General features: G+C 41.6%; 1 pseudogene; it reads left to right on the top strand.

The window, feature by feature from the left end:
• LOC132885990 (titin-like) overlaps window positions 1–14,663 on the top strand; it is a 175,059-nt pseudogene that overhangs the window by 98,976 nt on the left and 61,420 nt on the right.

Consider the following 14,663-nt stretch of genomic DNA (forward strand, 5'->3'; position numbering starts at 1 on the left):
TGTTACACTGACTGTATCAGGTCAGTCTGTGGGGGTTTTGTTTTAATTTAATATGTTTCCATTATTTTTTAGGGTTCAGATTTTGAGCTGTCAGTAACTGAGTCCCTGTTTGTTTAGTTTGTCTCGTCGGCACCAATTTCCTTCTTAATATATTTATTTATTTTTCTTTCCCAAATTCTAACAGAAAGCGAGAGCGCCTGAAAGGGGAAACCGAGCCGAGCCGCCATTTTGAATCCTCATTCACGCCTGTAATGCAAATGGCTTCCTCCTCGGTATACAAGTGCACTTCCATGGCAGGAAAAACACTACATTCTGCCGCCTATGTAGTGCCCTATTTATACAAATAGGAGTCATTCAGGATTCAGCCATGTTTTTGCTCGACCAAAGTTATCCAGTATTATGACCTTTATATTGCATAAATAAAGCCATTTGGTGAAACTTTGAAGAAGAGATTATACTGGTTTAAAGTTTTTACCGAACGTAATATTATGTATGAGGATAACATGGTCCAAAATGGGCCTCATTAACTAATGAGATCAAACTGTGAGCAAGTTAGAGGTTTTTAGCTTTCTGCTGAAATGTTTTATTTTATTTCTTCTTCCTCAGGGTAGTGAAACTCGCTCTCGCTGTGAACACTGTCGTTATCGCTATCCATGCTGTAAAATTAATGCTATTCTCCTGAGAAATGCTGCCAAACATTTAGGATGCAGACCCGCTCGCCAGCCAATCAGAGCGCAGGATTTGGACCGCGAAAAAAATATAAATGTTTGTTAGAAATATTTCTGAAAGCATTTAATGAGCACAGTGAATCTATTGCTTCTGCAGTGAAGTGAAAAGCAGCTCTGACACCTTCATCATTTCATACCAACAGAAAAACCCAAAGCGACTGTGAGAGTGAATCCTCAGAGCTCCGTCTACACTGGAGACACCATCACTCTGAGCTGTGAGCTGCAGCAGGGGGCTGGATGGCAGTTTCTCTGGGAGAAAAAGAATCCGTATTGGCAGTTTGTGAACACTGGAGCTACAGACACCAACACACTCAATGTGACAGTTGATACTGCAGGAGAAACCGGGTATCGGTGTGGAGCGCGCAGGCGGAACGCATGGGCAAACACAGACTACTACACAGCCTACAGTGATGAAGTCAGGATTACAGCAAAAGGTGCGTCATAAATTTTTCACTTTTTCCAACAGGTTTGAAGTTAGGAGGGGTGTGAATAAAAATACTGCATAATTATAGCAATTCCTTGTTATTCTATAATGTTTTAAATAATATTGAAATAAGTTTTAAAAGGTAGGTGTCATTTGTGGTCAGTGAGGTCGAACAAGGCTCAGTAAAGTCAGTAAAACAGTTGAGTGTGTGTTTATCAGGGAGAGATTCACTCTCATATGTGAGATACAGACTGGTGGATACAGGTGATAAAACTTTTATTTCACAAAATATTATTATAATAAACCATTCAGTGATGATGAGAAGGATGAACACATTCCTAATCTCTTATAAAGGTGTTTATACCTGTATGGAAACAGAGAAATGCAGAAATACTCACTATAACATTATTCCATGTAACTGTTGAATTCTGGATTCTGATTGGTCAAAAGGTGTTGATTAATTTTCTATAACAGCAGCTCTGACAGTGCACTCATTCTAATATGGTACTGTTTCTATAGTAACAGCTGTTTCAGAGGGACTTGTACGGTTGATGAGTCACATAATCTAAGCCCGATGATAGATTAAAAACATGTAATTTAACAAAACAACAAAAAATTGTATAATTGTTATGGTGAAGTTTTCTGTCGGAAGATGTTTGTTTATTTAACTTAAAGAAGGAGTCTCCAGTGTCAGCTCACTGTAACAGTCAGAGGTAAAACTGTAGCTTTAAGTTTTCTGACAAAGACAGAGGACGTGTAGAAGAGAACCGCTTCCAACGGTGAGTCAGTGAGCGCTGTCAGAGCTGAAATCTTCAGAGAGAGAGATGTGTTTATGTCTTCAGCTTCTCTTTTAGTGGATACTAGTCAGACGCATGAGTGACACACGGTCATTGTATGAGTGACGTGCCTCAGAAGTACTACATAAGTATTCCACACTTGCTATTTGTGCGGCCTGCAAGACAGAAGTACATCTCACTTTCTACCCCTATGTGTGGTGTGCGCATGCGACATGAGGGGCAAGACTCTGGGTATATACAGTTAGGTCCATGTATCTTTGGACACTGACACAAATTTTCTTTTTTTTTTTTACCTGTTTACTGAAACATATTCAGGTTATAGTTATATAATGGATAAAGTCCAGGCTTTCAGCTTTCATTTGAGGGTATCCACATTAAAATTGGATGAAGGGTTTAGGAGTTTCAGCTCCTTAACATGTGCCACCCTGTTTTAAAGGGACCAAAAGTAATTGGACAATTGACTCAAAGGCTATTTCATGGGCAGGTGTGGGCAATTCCTTCATTATATCATTCTTAATTAAGCAGATAAAAGGCCTGGAGTTGATTTGAGGTGTGGTGCTTGCATTTGGAAGATTTTGCTGTGAAGAAAACATGCGGTCAAAAGAGCTCTCCATGCAGGTGAAACAAGCCATCCTTAAGCTGCGAAAACAGAAAAAACCCATCCGAGAAATTGCTACAATATTAGGAGTGGCAAAATCTACAGTTTGGTACATCCTGAGAAAGAAAGAAAGCACTGGTGAACTCATCAATGCTAAAAGACCTGGACAGCCACAGAAGACAACAGTGGTGGATGAACGCAGAATAATTTCCATTGTGAAGAGAAACCCCTTCACAACAGCCAACCAAGTGAACAACACTCTCCAGGAGGTAGGCGTATCAATATCCAAATCTACCATAAAGAGAAGACTGTGTGAAAGTAAATACAGAGGGTTCACTGCACGGTGCAAGCCACTCATAAGCCCCAAGAATAAAAAGGCTAGATTGGACTTTGCTTAAAAAACATCTAAAAAAGCCAGCACAGTTCTGGAAGAACATTCTTTGGACAGATGAAACCAAGATCAACCTCTACCAGAATGATGGAAAGAAAAAAAAGTATGGCGAAGGCGTGGTACAGCTCATGATCCAAAGCATACCACATCATCTGTAAAACATGACGGAGGCAGTGTGATGGCTTGGGCATGCATGGCTGCCAGTGGCACTGGTTCACTAGTGTTTATTGAAGAGGTGACCAGGACAGAAGCAGCCGGATGAATTCTGAGGTATTCAGAGACATACTGTGTGCTCAAATCCAGCCAAACTGATTGGTCGGCGTTTCATAATACAGATGGACAATGACCCAAAACAAAGCCAAAGCAACCCAGGAGTTTATTAAAGCAAAGAAGTGGAATATTCTTGAATGGCCAAGTCAGTCACCTGATCTCAACCCAATTGAGCATGCATTTCACTTGTTAAAGACTAAACTTCAGACAGAAAGGCCCACAAACAAACAGCAACTGAAAACCGCTGCAGTAAAGGCCTGGCAGAGCATTAAAAAGGAGGAAACATAGCGTCTGGTGATGTCCATGAGTTCAAGACTTCAGGCATTCATTGCCAACAAAGGGTTTTCAACCAAGTATTAGAAATGAACATTTTATTTACAATTATTTAATTTGTCCAGTTACTTTTGAGCCCCTGAAATGAAGGGATTGTGCTTAAAAAATGCTTTAGTTCCTCACATTTTTATGCAATCATTTTGTTCAACCCACTGAATTAAAGCTGAAAGTCTGAACTTCAACTGCATCTGAATTGTTTTCAAAATTCATTGTGGTAATGTACAGAACCAAAATTAGAAAAATGTCTCTGTCCAAATATGTATGGACCTAACTGTATAGTGGGGAGGAACCAAGGAACCAATCATGTAGTAAGTACAGGGTTTCCCATACATAGACCATTGTGTGGCACAGCGCCACACAATGGATTCCTAGCGCCACACAATCAGACTCGCGATTTTGAAAAAAAAAATCCGTTGCGTATCGTTCCGTTCATTCATAGTGCTCGCTCTTCTTGTTCATGCGCGCGCACACAGAGAGAGAGATGGAGAGGCGTGTCCACAGGCCTGCCGGTGCGCATATAGACCCTTTTCAGTCACGTGACCTTCGTAAACGCGACCACCATTTTGGACATGTAGCAGACTTCGGCTCGAATTGGTTTGAATGCGAGGAAGGCGACAAACGGAGAACATACAAGAAAAAGGAGCGAGATGCAGAAAACACCTTCGCTATCCAGCGACGTAGGGCATTTACAGGGCGAGCAGAGGGAGAAATAACAACAGTAACGACACATTAGCAACGCCATACAGAAATAACGGTTTATGCCACAGACCCTTTAGGTTCTCGCTCATCTAGCTGCTACAATGATTGCTTAGACTGCAAAATTAATACCTAGCACACATTTAAGTATCTGTCGTAAAGACGTGAAACTCATCAAGTGACGAGTGTTCATTGATAAGCTAACACAATCTAAAAGTAGACATACCATCACACTGCCCTGGCGCTGTGTACAGTTTCCCTTCTATGGTTTGTGCACTCATTATTTGCCATTACTTTCTCCAACCGTTGTTACAGATTACAGGGAACGGCCTGGATTTAAGAGACAAATACATGTTCCTCTTATTTTGAACACTTATTTGTAGGCAGTGCTTAATTTGTAAAGTGGGAGGTCCCGGAGCGCAGAGGATGAGCGGCTCCGGTGCGGAAAAAAAGAGGGGGGGAGGGGGGCACGGCGCTGCGCTTCTGGGCATGTTTTGTAATAACACTGCAAATTAAGTTCATCTGCAGATATTTTGTGGATGTCGTTTCATGAGAGAAATCACCAGCAAGACAGATATCAAAATCAGACATTAACACTAAATAAACTTGCATTTTTTAAATTTAATTATTTGGGTTGTTTTTTTTTTTTTTTTGTTACATAGTCAAAAGAGGTGTCGGATCACCGGATCCAGTGTAAATAGCTGCCGGAGCCAACGGCCGAGGTTCCAGAGCGCGCTCCGGCTTGCTCCCCCTCAAATTAAGCGCTGTTTGTAGGACACTGCCTCTGATCTGTCCTACAGTCTACCAACAGCAAAGGAACACAACGCTAGCTAATGTCGTTAGCTAATAGCTACTACAGAAGAACAAAGAGGTTACAATGGGTTATTTTAGCCTATTTGGTTACACACTCGCCGCCACAGAATGTTAACAGCAATGTAATGCCTTTTCTGGCCAATTTTATTCGTCTTACCGCCAACAAAGTGGTCACTACACAAGCGTTGGTGTGCCGCTATCCATCTTCTCCGTCGGTCAGCATCTACCGGGATCCAATAAAATGATAACCCTTGCCTTGTTTGTTGATGGTTACTACATCCAGGTGCACAACAATATAGTGGCATGATGGAAGTCTTGCTGAAAATAAACACTTTCTTTGCTGCCGTTCCTCAATGCTGGCTGTGGTAAACTACTGGTAGTACATGTCCAAAATGGCGGCCGCGTTTGTCGTGACGTCACGTGAAAAGGGTCTATACCCGGACTGCAGGTAGGCCTGTTAGGCTAATTAAAAATAACGCAAGGTAGCCTACGTCGTGCTCGTGATGAGCTTCATCATAGCCTTCTTGGCTTACAGGAAACGGACATCCCTGAGTCAGGCTATAAACCAATTTTGATGCATACAGTAGCAGCTTGACGCGAGGAACCGGCCTTATTGCATTATCCCGTTTAAGAAATCACTTCCCTTACGATAGGGCACTGGAGTTGTTGTTTTTTTTTTTCAGGAAGCCACGCAGAATTAAATAGGGCATGCAGGCTTTGCACCAATTAGGGTAATGCTTTTTCATTATTGTTAGTTGCCTTGGTGTTACCTTAAGTGGTTTCTTGCATCTAATTATGATATTTTATTTTATTATTATTTTGTTACATTATACTATTTATTTCATTTTAGTGTTGGTTGAGGTAAGTGTTGAGCTCAGTATTTAAAATAAAAACCTCCAGCTTGTTTTTTGCAATTTATTCCTTGAATGTCAACTAAAGAATGATTGAATGATTGCCACCAAAAAGGCAAAAAACTAAGGTAAAAACCAGAGATGCACCGATTGACCAGCTGCTGATCGGAATCGGCCGATTTTCCCGTGATCGGCCATGACCGGCGACCGGCCGGTCAAAATTAAAATATGCCGATTTTCTGCCGATCAAAACTCGTGTATCACATAGAGATGAAAGTGGAAATACTCGTAATTCGCAACTAAAAAGACTGCAGCTCCACTGGCAGCTTGAACATGCTTTCTAGTGCGACTGTGTTGCGCTTGCGCAGAACAGTGTCAGTCCTGCGCGCCTAACGAGCTCCGGCGCGTGCGCCGTTAACAACAACAAAATTCACTAGACCGGACAATTCCCCGGGGGAAATTGTGAGAGGATGCAGTGCGCGAAGCAATTCGGTCACGCATGTTTGCTGGCCGTGAATGTGTGACCCGCAATGATGTTTCAATGCAATGATTATGTGTGTGCTTGAGACAGCAGCCGTCATGAAGAAGAGCTTTTCAAGAGGATAAACAAAGTGACTACAGGCGGAAATTAGCATGTACTGCTATAACCTGGGACAGACATCTGTCCTTACCACAAGGATAATGTTTAATTTGTGCACTGTCCCTTTTAAAAATAAAATAAACTCTAAGAAGAGTGTTTGTAGTTTGTATGTACGAACAGAAGTGTTCCTAATAAAGTGGGCGGCTAAGGTGAGGCCTGTCGGCTGCCCTCTTCTCAGTTTGAGGCTTCTCATTCAAAAACTGTAAATCCTATCGTTTAGGTAGACACATTGTGTGAATCAGGACAAGTTTTACTACTACTTTTGAGAAAATCATGTCTGTAGAGTGAAATTTGTGGCAGAAAACACAGTTTAAGCGAGAAAGTTTGACCTTATTTTCAAGCTGTCTACACTAACTAAACGAGCTCCACTGGTGTGTAACGCAATAGACACCCATTCAAAAGCCGGATTTTCTCCCGGGACCCACATGGAGTTTGAGCCGGGACTGATCTGAAAGTGTAGAACCTAGCAGAAAAGTCGAATGCCAGATCCACAGAGGAGAAGTTTTCCTACGTTTTAGAGTTTGAATCACGTATCTAGGTGAAAGCATGCCAGAGCAGCGGATGTTTGAAAAAGTGCTTTTTTTTCCAATTAATTCCATAGAAATGAATGGGGTTTTTTTTGGGACAAGTGTGACTACTACTTTTGAGAAAATTATGTCTGTAGTGTGAAATTTGTGGCTGAAAACACAGTTTAAGTTTGAAATTTTGAGCATGATTTGTGTGTGTGCTTGAGACAGCTTTTCCCTCTGCCCCGTCACTGGCCCCAATCGGCATGGTGACGGGCCTGAACAGGAGAGTTAAGACACACACACAAGATTTTGTCAGGTGTCTGCTGTGTTTTGCTAAGGAGTAGGCCTCGAACAATCACAAATAACTCGACAACGAAAGCAGCTATTCACAAAATTCTTTCACAGTGAGCGCTAGAAGGGTCTCCTGAATAGACTGATGTAATTTTTTTGTCTGTATTGTTAAAAATGAGGACGCTACAGGGAGTTAAAAACGAGTGACTTTTCAGCCACGTTTATAATGGAAGTCAATGAGGCCGCTCACCTGTGCTCTCCTCACTTTGAGGCTTCTCATTCAAAAACCGTAAGTCCTATCGTTTAGGTAGACTGTGTGATTCACTGTGTGAATCAGGACAAGTTTTCCTACTACTTTTGAGAAAATCATGTCTGTAGAGTGAAATTTGTGGCTGAAAACACAGTTTAAGCGAGAAAGTTTGAGCTTTTTTTTCAAACTGTCTGCACTCTAAGCTTAACGACCCTCACTGGTGTGTAACGCAATAGACACCCATTCAAAAGCCGGATTTTCTCCCGGAACCCACATGGCGTTTGAGCCGGGACTGATCCGAAAGTGTAGAACCTAGCAGAAAAGTTGAATGCCAGATCCACAGAGGAGAAGTTTTCCTACGTTTTAGAGTTTGAATCACGTCTCTAGGTGAAAGCATGCCAGAGCAGCGGATGTTTGAAAAACGTTGAAAAAGTGCTTTTTTTTCAATTAATTCCATAGAAATGAATGGGGTTTTTTTGGACGATTTTTTCGCGACTACGTCGCGAAAAAATCGTATTCTGTAGAGAAAAGTAATAGCATAGCGAGTCCGATCGAGCCGCACGTTTTGATATATTGTTTGTCTGTGTGCAACGTACGGTTATTGAGTTATTCGAAATCAAAATTTGCGTAGGAGGAAGAAGAAGAAGAAGAAGAAGAAGAAATACGTAGAAGAACAATAGTTGCAGTGCTTTGCACTGCAACCTATGGGCTCCCCTAGGGGAGCCCATAGGTTGCTGTGCTGCAGCACTGCATCCTAACTATATTTGGATATCCACATAGAGAATTTTTTTTGTGCCAGATATTGGATGTGAAAAGAAGAAAACGTTTGTGGTTGTGTGAATTTCCCATTACAGGAATGTTAGCCTATTACCAAACATCTAGTTAGATTTGTACAAAGAGAGAGAGAGAAAAAAATGCCTTTTTGTTTGTTTTACGACCTTGGTTGCATTTGATTCCACTGGAAATTACTCTAGAAATACACATTTGACAAAGATGATAGAATGGCTATGGTACAAGTATGACTGGAAATTATTTTTGTATTTTGATACTGAATGAAGAAATGGGTTGTTCTATAAGGCATAAGTTTTCAGATCTAAATAGGCTTATGAAAGTGTGTTCCATAGGCAAATAATATATGAGGGGGAAGTTGTTTTTGTGCCAAATATTGGATGGGAAAAGAAAAAAATGTTTGTGTGAATTTCCTATTTCAGGAATTAATGTGTTAATACCAAACACGAAGAAAGATTTTACAAAGAACAATGTCTTTTTGTTTGTTTTCAACCTTTGAGGTGTTAAATTTATTACTGAAAATCTGGCAGAATGTTCTATTAAAGAAAAGATAAAAAGAAAATAGTCTTTGTGTGTGCTGTGAAGTGGTTTGAAAAAATGAAATCGGAATCGGCCAAAATCGGTATCGGCAGGTCACACTCCATCGGAAATCGGAATCGGCCCAAAAAAATTGCAATCGGTGCATCTCAAGTAAAAACTAAACTTTAACTTCAGTTTTGGTGAGTAATTTTCATAAATTTAAAAGACAGGTTTTCCACCAACATCAAGCCCAGCAAACTAATGGCCTTCCCTGTAATGTAAAGTTGGGTCAAGGCATGAAAACAGGCAGGGTTCTGGTAAAAATTGTTTTAGCTGTCTAGAGAACTTAAAAGAATTTAGATTGAACTGAATGATCTCAAATGCTTCTTGTAGCTTTAAAATAGTCCCAGCAGGTGACTCTGAAGAAAAATACTGTGTGTTTGAACACCGCCCGCTGTAAACACTTTGCATACACCCCAATGACCGACTCCACCGACCGCCGCGCACGATTCCCTAATCAGCACAGTGGAGCACCACAAATTGCTACCTGGTCTGTGGGAAACACTGCAGTAGCATTGTAGAAGGGAAGAAGACCACCTCATTTGCTGTTTTTGAGTATATATTAATTTACCATGCAAATGTCAAATAATAAAACATAAGGGAATAATGCATTTTATTACATTGTAAAAAATCCCAACTAAATAGCCCAACAGTTTGGGCACTGAAACACACTTGGACTCTGAGCTGCTGTCCTGCTCCTACTCCTGCTGAGTGGTGGGACGGGGTGTCTGGATGTCCTTGTCCTCATCACTGAGCATGGCACGATGGCCTGACAGCGATGATGGGATTGCAGTGTCCTCACTTCTGAGCATCGTTAGCTGAAACATACATGAAAATCAGCATATATAATATTAATTACATAAGCATATAGATACTGAAATGAATGTTTAAAGCATGTGTATTTACCTGTGAAAATCCCTCTGGCGGGGTGCTGTGCCTTCTGCCAGCTTGAAGGCAAACTTCTCCCTGTCCGTGCAGGGCTCACCGGTGCTGCTACCATCATCATCAAACTCTTCCTCCCCCTCTGCTGTTTCAGGCTGGGTTACTTCACTTTTGCTCGCTTCTTCTTGGGTCCCATTTTTATGCCTCCGCCACCGTAAGGTGCAGAAGGCATTATGTTTTCGGGTTGTCCGTCTGTCCGTGCGTGCGTCCATCCCGAAACCTTGTGAACGTGATATCTCAAGGGCTAATCAAAGGAATTTCACCAAACTTTCGTGCACTTTGGGACAAACATCAACTGATTAGATTTTGAGATCAAAAGGTCAAGGTCACTGTGAAGTCAAATGTCTGTCTGAAAACCTTGAGAACACTATCTCCAAGGCAGATGAAAGGAATTTCACCAAACTTTCACGATTTGTGCATTTGGGGACAAGGATAAACTGATTAGATTTTGAGATCAAAAGGTCTAAGGTCAAGGTCACTGTGAAGTCAAATGTCTGTCCGAAAATCTTGTGAACACTATCTCCAAGGCTAATACAAGTAATTTCACCAGGTCAAGATTACTGAGAGGTCAAATGTCCATCCCCAAGTCACAACTTAATAAGGTGTGTAGTCTACCAGGCGGAGACATCCCCATCGACGCCGTTAGCGTCGAGTTCTATCTAGTGTAAACTTTAAACTGAAAATTAAATTTTTCCCACAAAATATCCAATGTTCTTCAGTCGAAAGACAGATGCAGAATGCTGCAGGAGTGGTTTTATACCCACTCCTGGCTTGCGTCACACGCAAGTTATGAGTGATTGTAATATGCTAATCACATGCATCACACGCGCTTCACAAATGCGGCCCGAACTCGGAGCGCAGGAAACTGGTAAAATGCAAGTCTCATACACTCCACCCTCACTGAACACGCACTGATCACACGCGTCAGATATACACGTTCCATGGGGTAACGGCACAATTTTTCCCACGCCTCGAGGAAGTCAGGTGTGCAACCTGTACTTGACAAGTACTTTGCCCGTACTCCTCCCCCAAACTTTCCCCTGGGTTCACCGCGACCCTGCGGCACGGCTGTGAGCTACCAAACCCTGTGGCCCGTGCGTGTCCAAAACACTTACAGCAGGTTGTGAGTGAGGCTTCACTGTACATTTTGATATCATGAGAAAAAATAAGTTCCGAAGAAAATACCTTTTGTTATTTCAAAATCAAGAAAGTCATTATATCAAGATAACAGAATTGAGAAAAGAATAAATAACTCATGGTCTTTCTGGACTTCCGGAGTGGTATCTACTGACTGGGATAAGATTCATTTGGCCAATTTCATTAGTTTGATTAAATACAGTTATTATTGCACCTTCTTCTTTTGGCTGCTCCCGATTAGGAGTCACCACAGCGGATCTTTCGTCTCCATTGCTCCCTGTCTTCCGCATCCTTCTCTACCACACCTGCCACTTTCATGTCCTCTCTCACCACATCCATGTACAGTGCTCAGCATAAATGAGTACACCCCCTTTGAAAAGTAACATTTTAAATCATCTCAATGAACACAAACAATTTCCAAAATGTTGACAAGACAAAGTTTAATATAACATCTGTTTAACTTATGACGGGAAAAAGTAAGGTTAATAATATAACTTCGATCACACATTTTTCAGTTTTACTCAAATTAGAGTGGTGCAAAAATGAGTACACCCCACAACAAAAACTACTACATCTAGTACTTTGTATGGCCTCCATGATTTTTAATGACAGCACCAAGTCTTCTAGGCATGGAATGAACAAGTTGGTGACATTTTGCATCATCAATCTTTTTCCATTCTTCAACAATGACCTCTTTTAGTGACTGGATGCTGGATGGAGAGTGATGCTCAACTTGTCTCTTCATAATTCCCCATAGGTGTTCGATTGGGTTCAGATCAGGAGACATACTTGGCCACTGAATCACTTTCACCCTGTTCTTCTTCAGAAATCCAACAGTGGCCTTAGATGTGTGTTTAGGATCATTGTCATGTTGGAAAAGTGCACAACGACCAAGAGCACAGAGTGATGGTAGCATCTTCTCTTTCAGTATAGAGCAATACGTCTGTGAGTTCATGATGCAATCAATGAAATGCAGCTCCCTGACACCAGCAGCACTCATGCAGCCCCACATAAGGACACTGCCACCACCATGTTTCACCGTAGGCACCATGCATTTTTCTTTGCATTCCTCACCTTTGCGACGCCATACAGTTTTGAAGCCATCAGTTCCAAAAACATTTATCTTGGTCTCATCACTCCAGAATATAGAGTCCCAGTAGTCTTCATCTTTGTCAGCATGGGCCCTGGAAAACTCTAGGTGGGCTTTTTTGTGCCTGGGCATTAGGAGAGGCTTCTTTCGTGGACGGCATCCATGCATGCCATTCCTCTGCAGTGTACACCGTATTGTGTCACGGGAAATACATACATAGTCACCCCAGTTTGGCTTTCTACTTCTTTAGATAACTGCAGTGAGCTTGCATGTCGATTTTCTTCAGCCCTTCTCATCAGAAGACGTTCCTGTCGAGGTGTTAACTTCCGTGGATGACCTGGACGTCTCTGTGAGATGGTTGCAGTTCCATCTTTCTTAAATTTTTGTACCACTTTTGCTACAGTATTCTGACTGATGAGTAAAGCTTTCCTGATCTTCTTGTAGCCTTCACCTTTGTGGTGGAAATAAATTATTTTCTTTGGGGAATTCTGAAGAGACAAGTTGAGCATCACTCTCCATCCAGCATCCAGTCACTAAAAGAGGTCATTGCTGAAGAATGGAAAAAGATTGATGTTGCAAAATGTTGCCAACTTGTTCATTCCATGCCTAGAAGACTTGGTGCCGTCATTAAAAATCATGGAGGCCATACAAAGTACTAGATGAAGTAGTTTTTGTTGTGGGGTGTACTCATTTTTGCACCACCCTAATTTGATTAAAACTGAAAAATGTGTAATCTAAGTTATATCATTAACCTTACATTTTCATGTTATAAGTTAAACAGATGTTATATTAAACTTTGTCTTGTCAACATTTTGGAAATTGTTTGTGTTCATCGAGATGTTGTTTAAAATGTTGCTTTTCAAAGGGGGTGTATTCATTTACGCTGAGCACGGCATCTCCTCTTTGGCCTTCCTTGTTTTCGTGTGCCTGGCAGCTCCATCAACATTCTCCTTCCAACATGCTCTGCATCTCTTCTCAGGATGTGCCCATACCATCTCAGTCTCATCTCTCTTAGCTTAATTCCCAAGCTCTCCACATGTGCTGTCCCCCTGATGTGTTCGTTCCTTATCCTGTCCAACCTTGTCACTCCCATCACAAACCTCAACATCCTCAACTCCGCCACCTCCAACTTTGCCTCCTGTCTCTTCGTTAAGGGTCTGGTCTCCAATCCATACATCACAGCTGTCTCACGGTCTTATACATCTTACCTTTCACTTTTGCTGGGACTTTCCCATCACAAATGATTCCCGAAATCCTTCTCCAACTTCTCCACCCTGCCTGCACTCCCTTTCTCACCTCACTATCGCAGCCCCCATTTTCCTGCACAGTTGATCCCAGGTACTTGAATTCACCAACTTTCTTTACATCTACTCCTTTCATCTTCACTACACTCTCATCCCCATTCTCACTGATGCACATGTATTCTGTTTTGCTACTGCTCAACTTCATTCCTCTTCGTTCCAGTGCATACCTCCATCTCTCCAAACCCAGCTCAACCTCCTTTCTACTTTCACCACATATCACTATCATCCGCAAACATCATGTTCCATGGTGACTCTTGCCTCACTTCGTCCATCAAGCAAACAAGAAAGGACTCAAAGCAGATCCTTGATGAAGTCCCATCTTCACCTTGAACCATTCAGTCGTTCCAACTGCACACCTCACTGCTATTTCACTGTTCTCATACATGTCTTGCACCACTCTAATATACTTCTCATTCACTCCACACTTTCTCATACAATTCCATAACTCATCTCTCGGCACTCTATCGTATGCTTTCTCCAGGTCTACAAAACACAACGTAGCTTTCTCTTCTCCATTAACATTCTTAAAGCAAAAATTGCATCCGATGTGCTCTTCCTTGGCATAAACCTGTACTGCTGTTTTCACAGATTGCTACCTCTCTTCTCAGTCTCACCTCCAATACCCTTTCCCATAACTTCATGGTGTGGTTCATCAATTTTATCCCTCTGTAATTACCGCAGCTCTGCACATCTCCCTTATTCTTGTATATTGGGACGAGCACACTCTTTCTCCATTCATTCAGCATTTTCTCATTCTCGAAGATCTTATGAAACAATCTCCATTTATTCAGGCTTGGGATCAGCACCAAGAGTATGCTTATGCACCCCCAGTGGCTGGATTACAGTTATTATTGCACCTACTGGTTAAAAATAGGAACTGCAACAAGCACTGAGGCACAGATTTCTCTCTCTCACCCCCCAATGATTGGGTTGCCAGATTGAGCTATGTTAAGGAAAAGGATGGTGATTTTGTATTTCTATATTGGAATTTTCATGGCACCGTTATTCATATCAAAAGCAGTGTACAATTAAAGTGTTGCTTGAAAGTACAGAAAATCATCATCATCATTGAACTGAATGACTTCAACATTTATCAGGGTCAGGAGGAAAGTTGAACACCAGACCTCAGCTCATATCTGTGCTCTCGCTGGTTATTTTCATTATCCAGTGTAGTAAGATTATTCTTCCTTATCTCTCTTTCTTCTCTGGCCTGTTTCTGTTCAGTTTTGCA

This window comes from Neoarius graeffei, chromosome 1 (genome assembly GCF_027579695.1).
Source record: "Neoarius graeffei isolate fNeoGra1 chromosome 1, fNeoGra1.pri, whole genome shotgun sequence".
NCBI classification, from domain to species: Eukaryota; Metazoa; Chordata; class Actinopteri; order Siluriformes; family Ariidae; genus Neoarius; species Neoarius graeffei.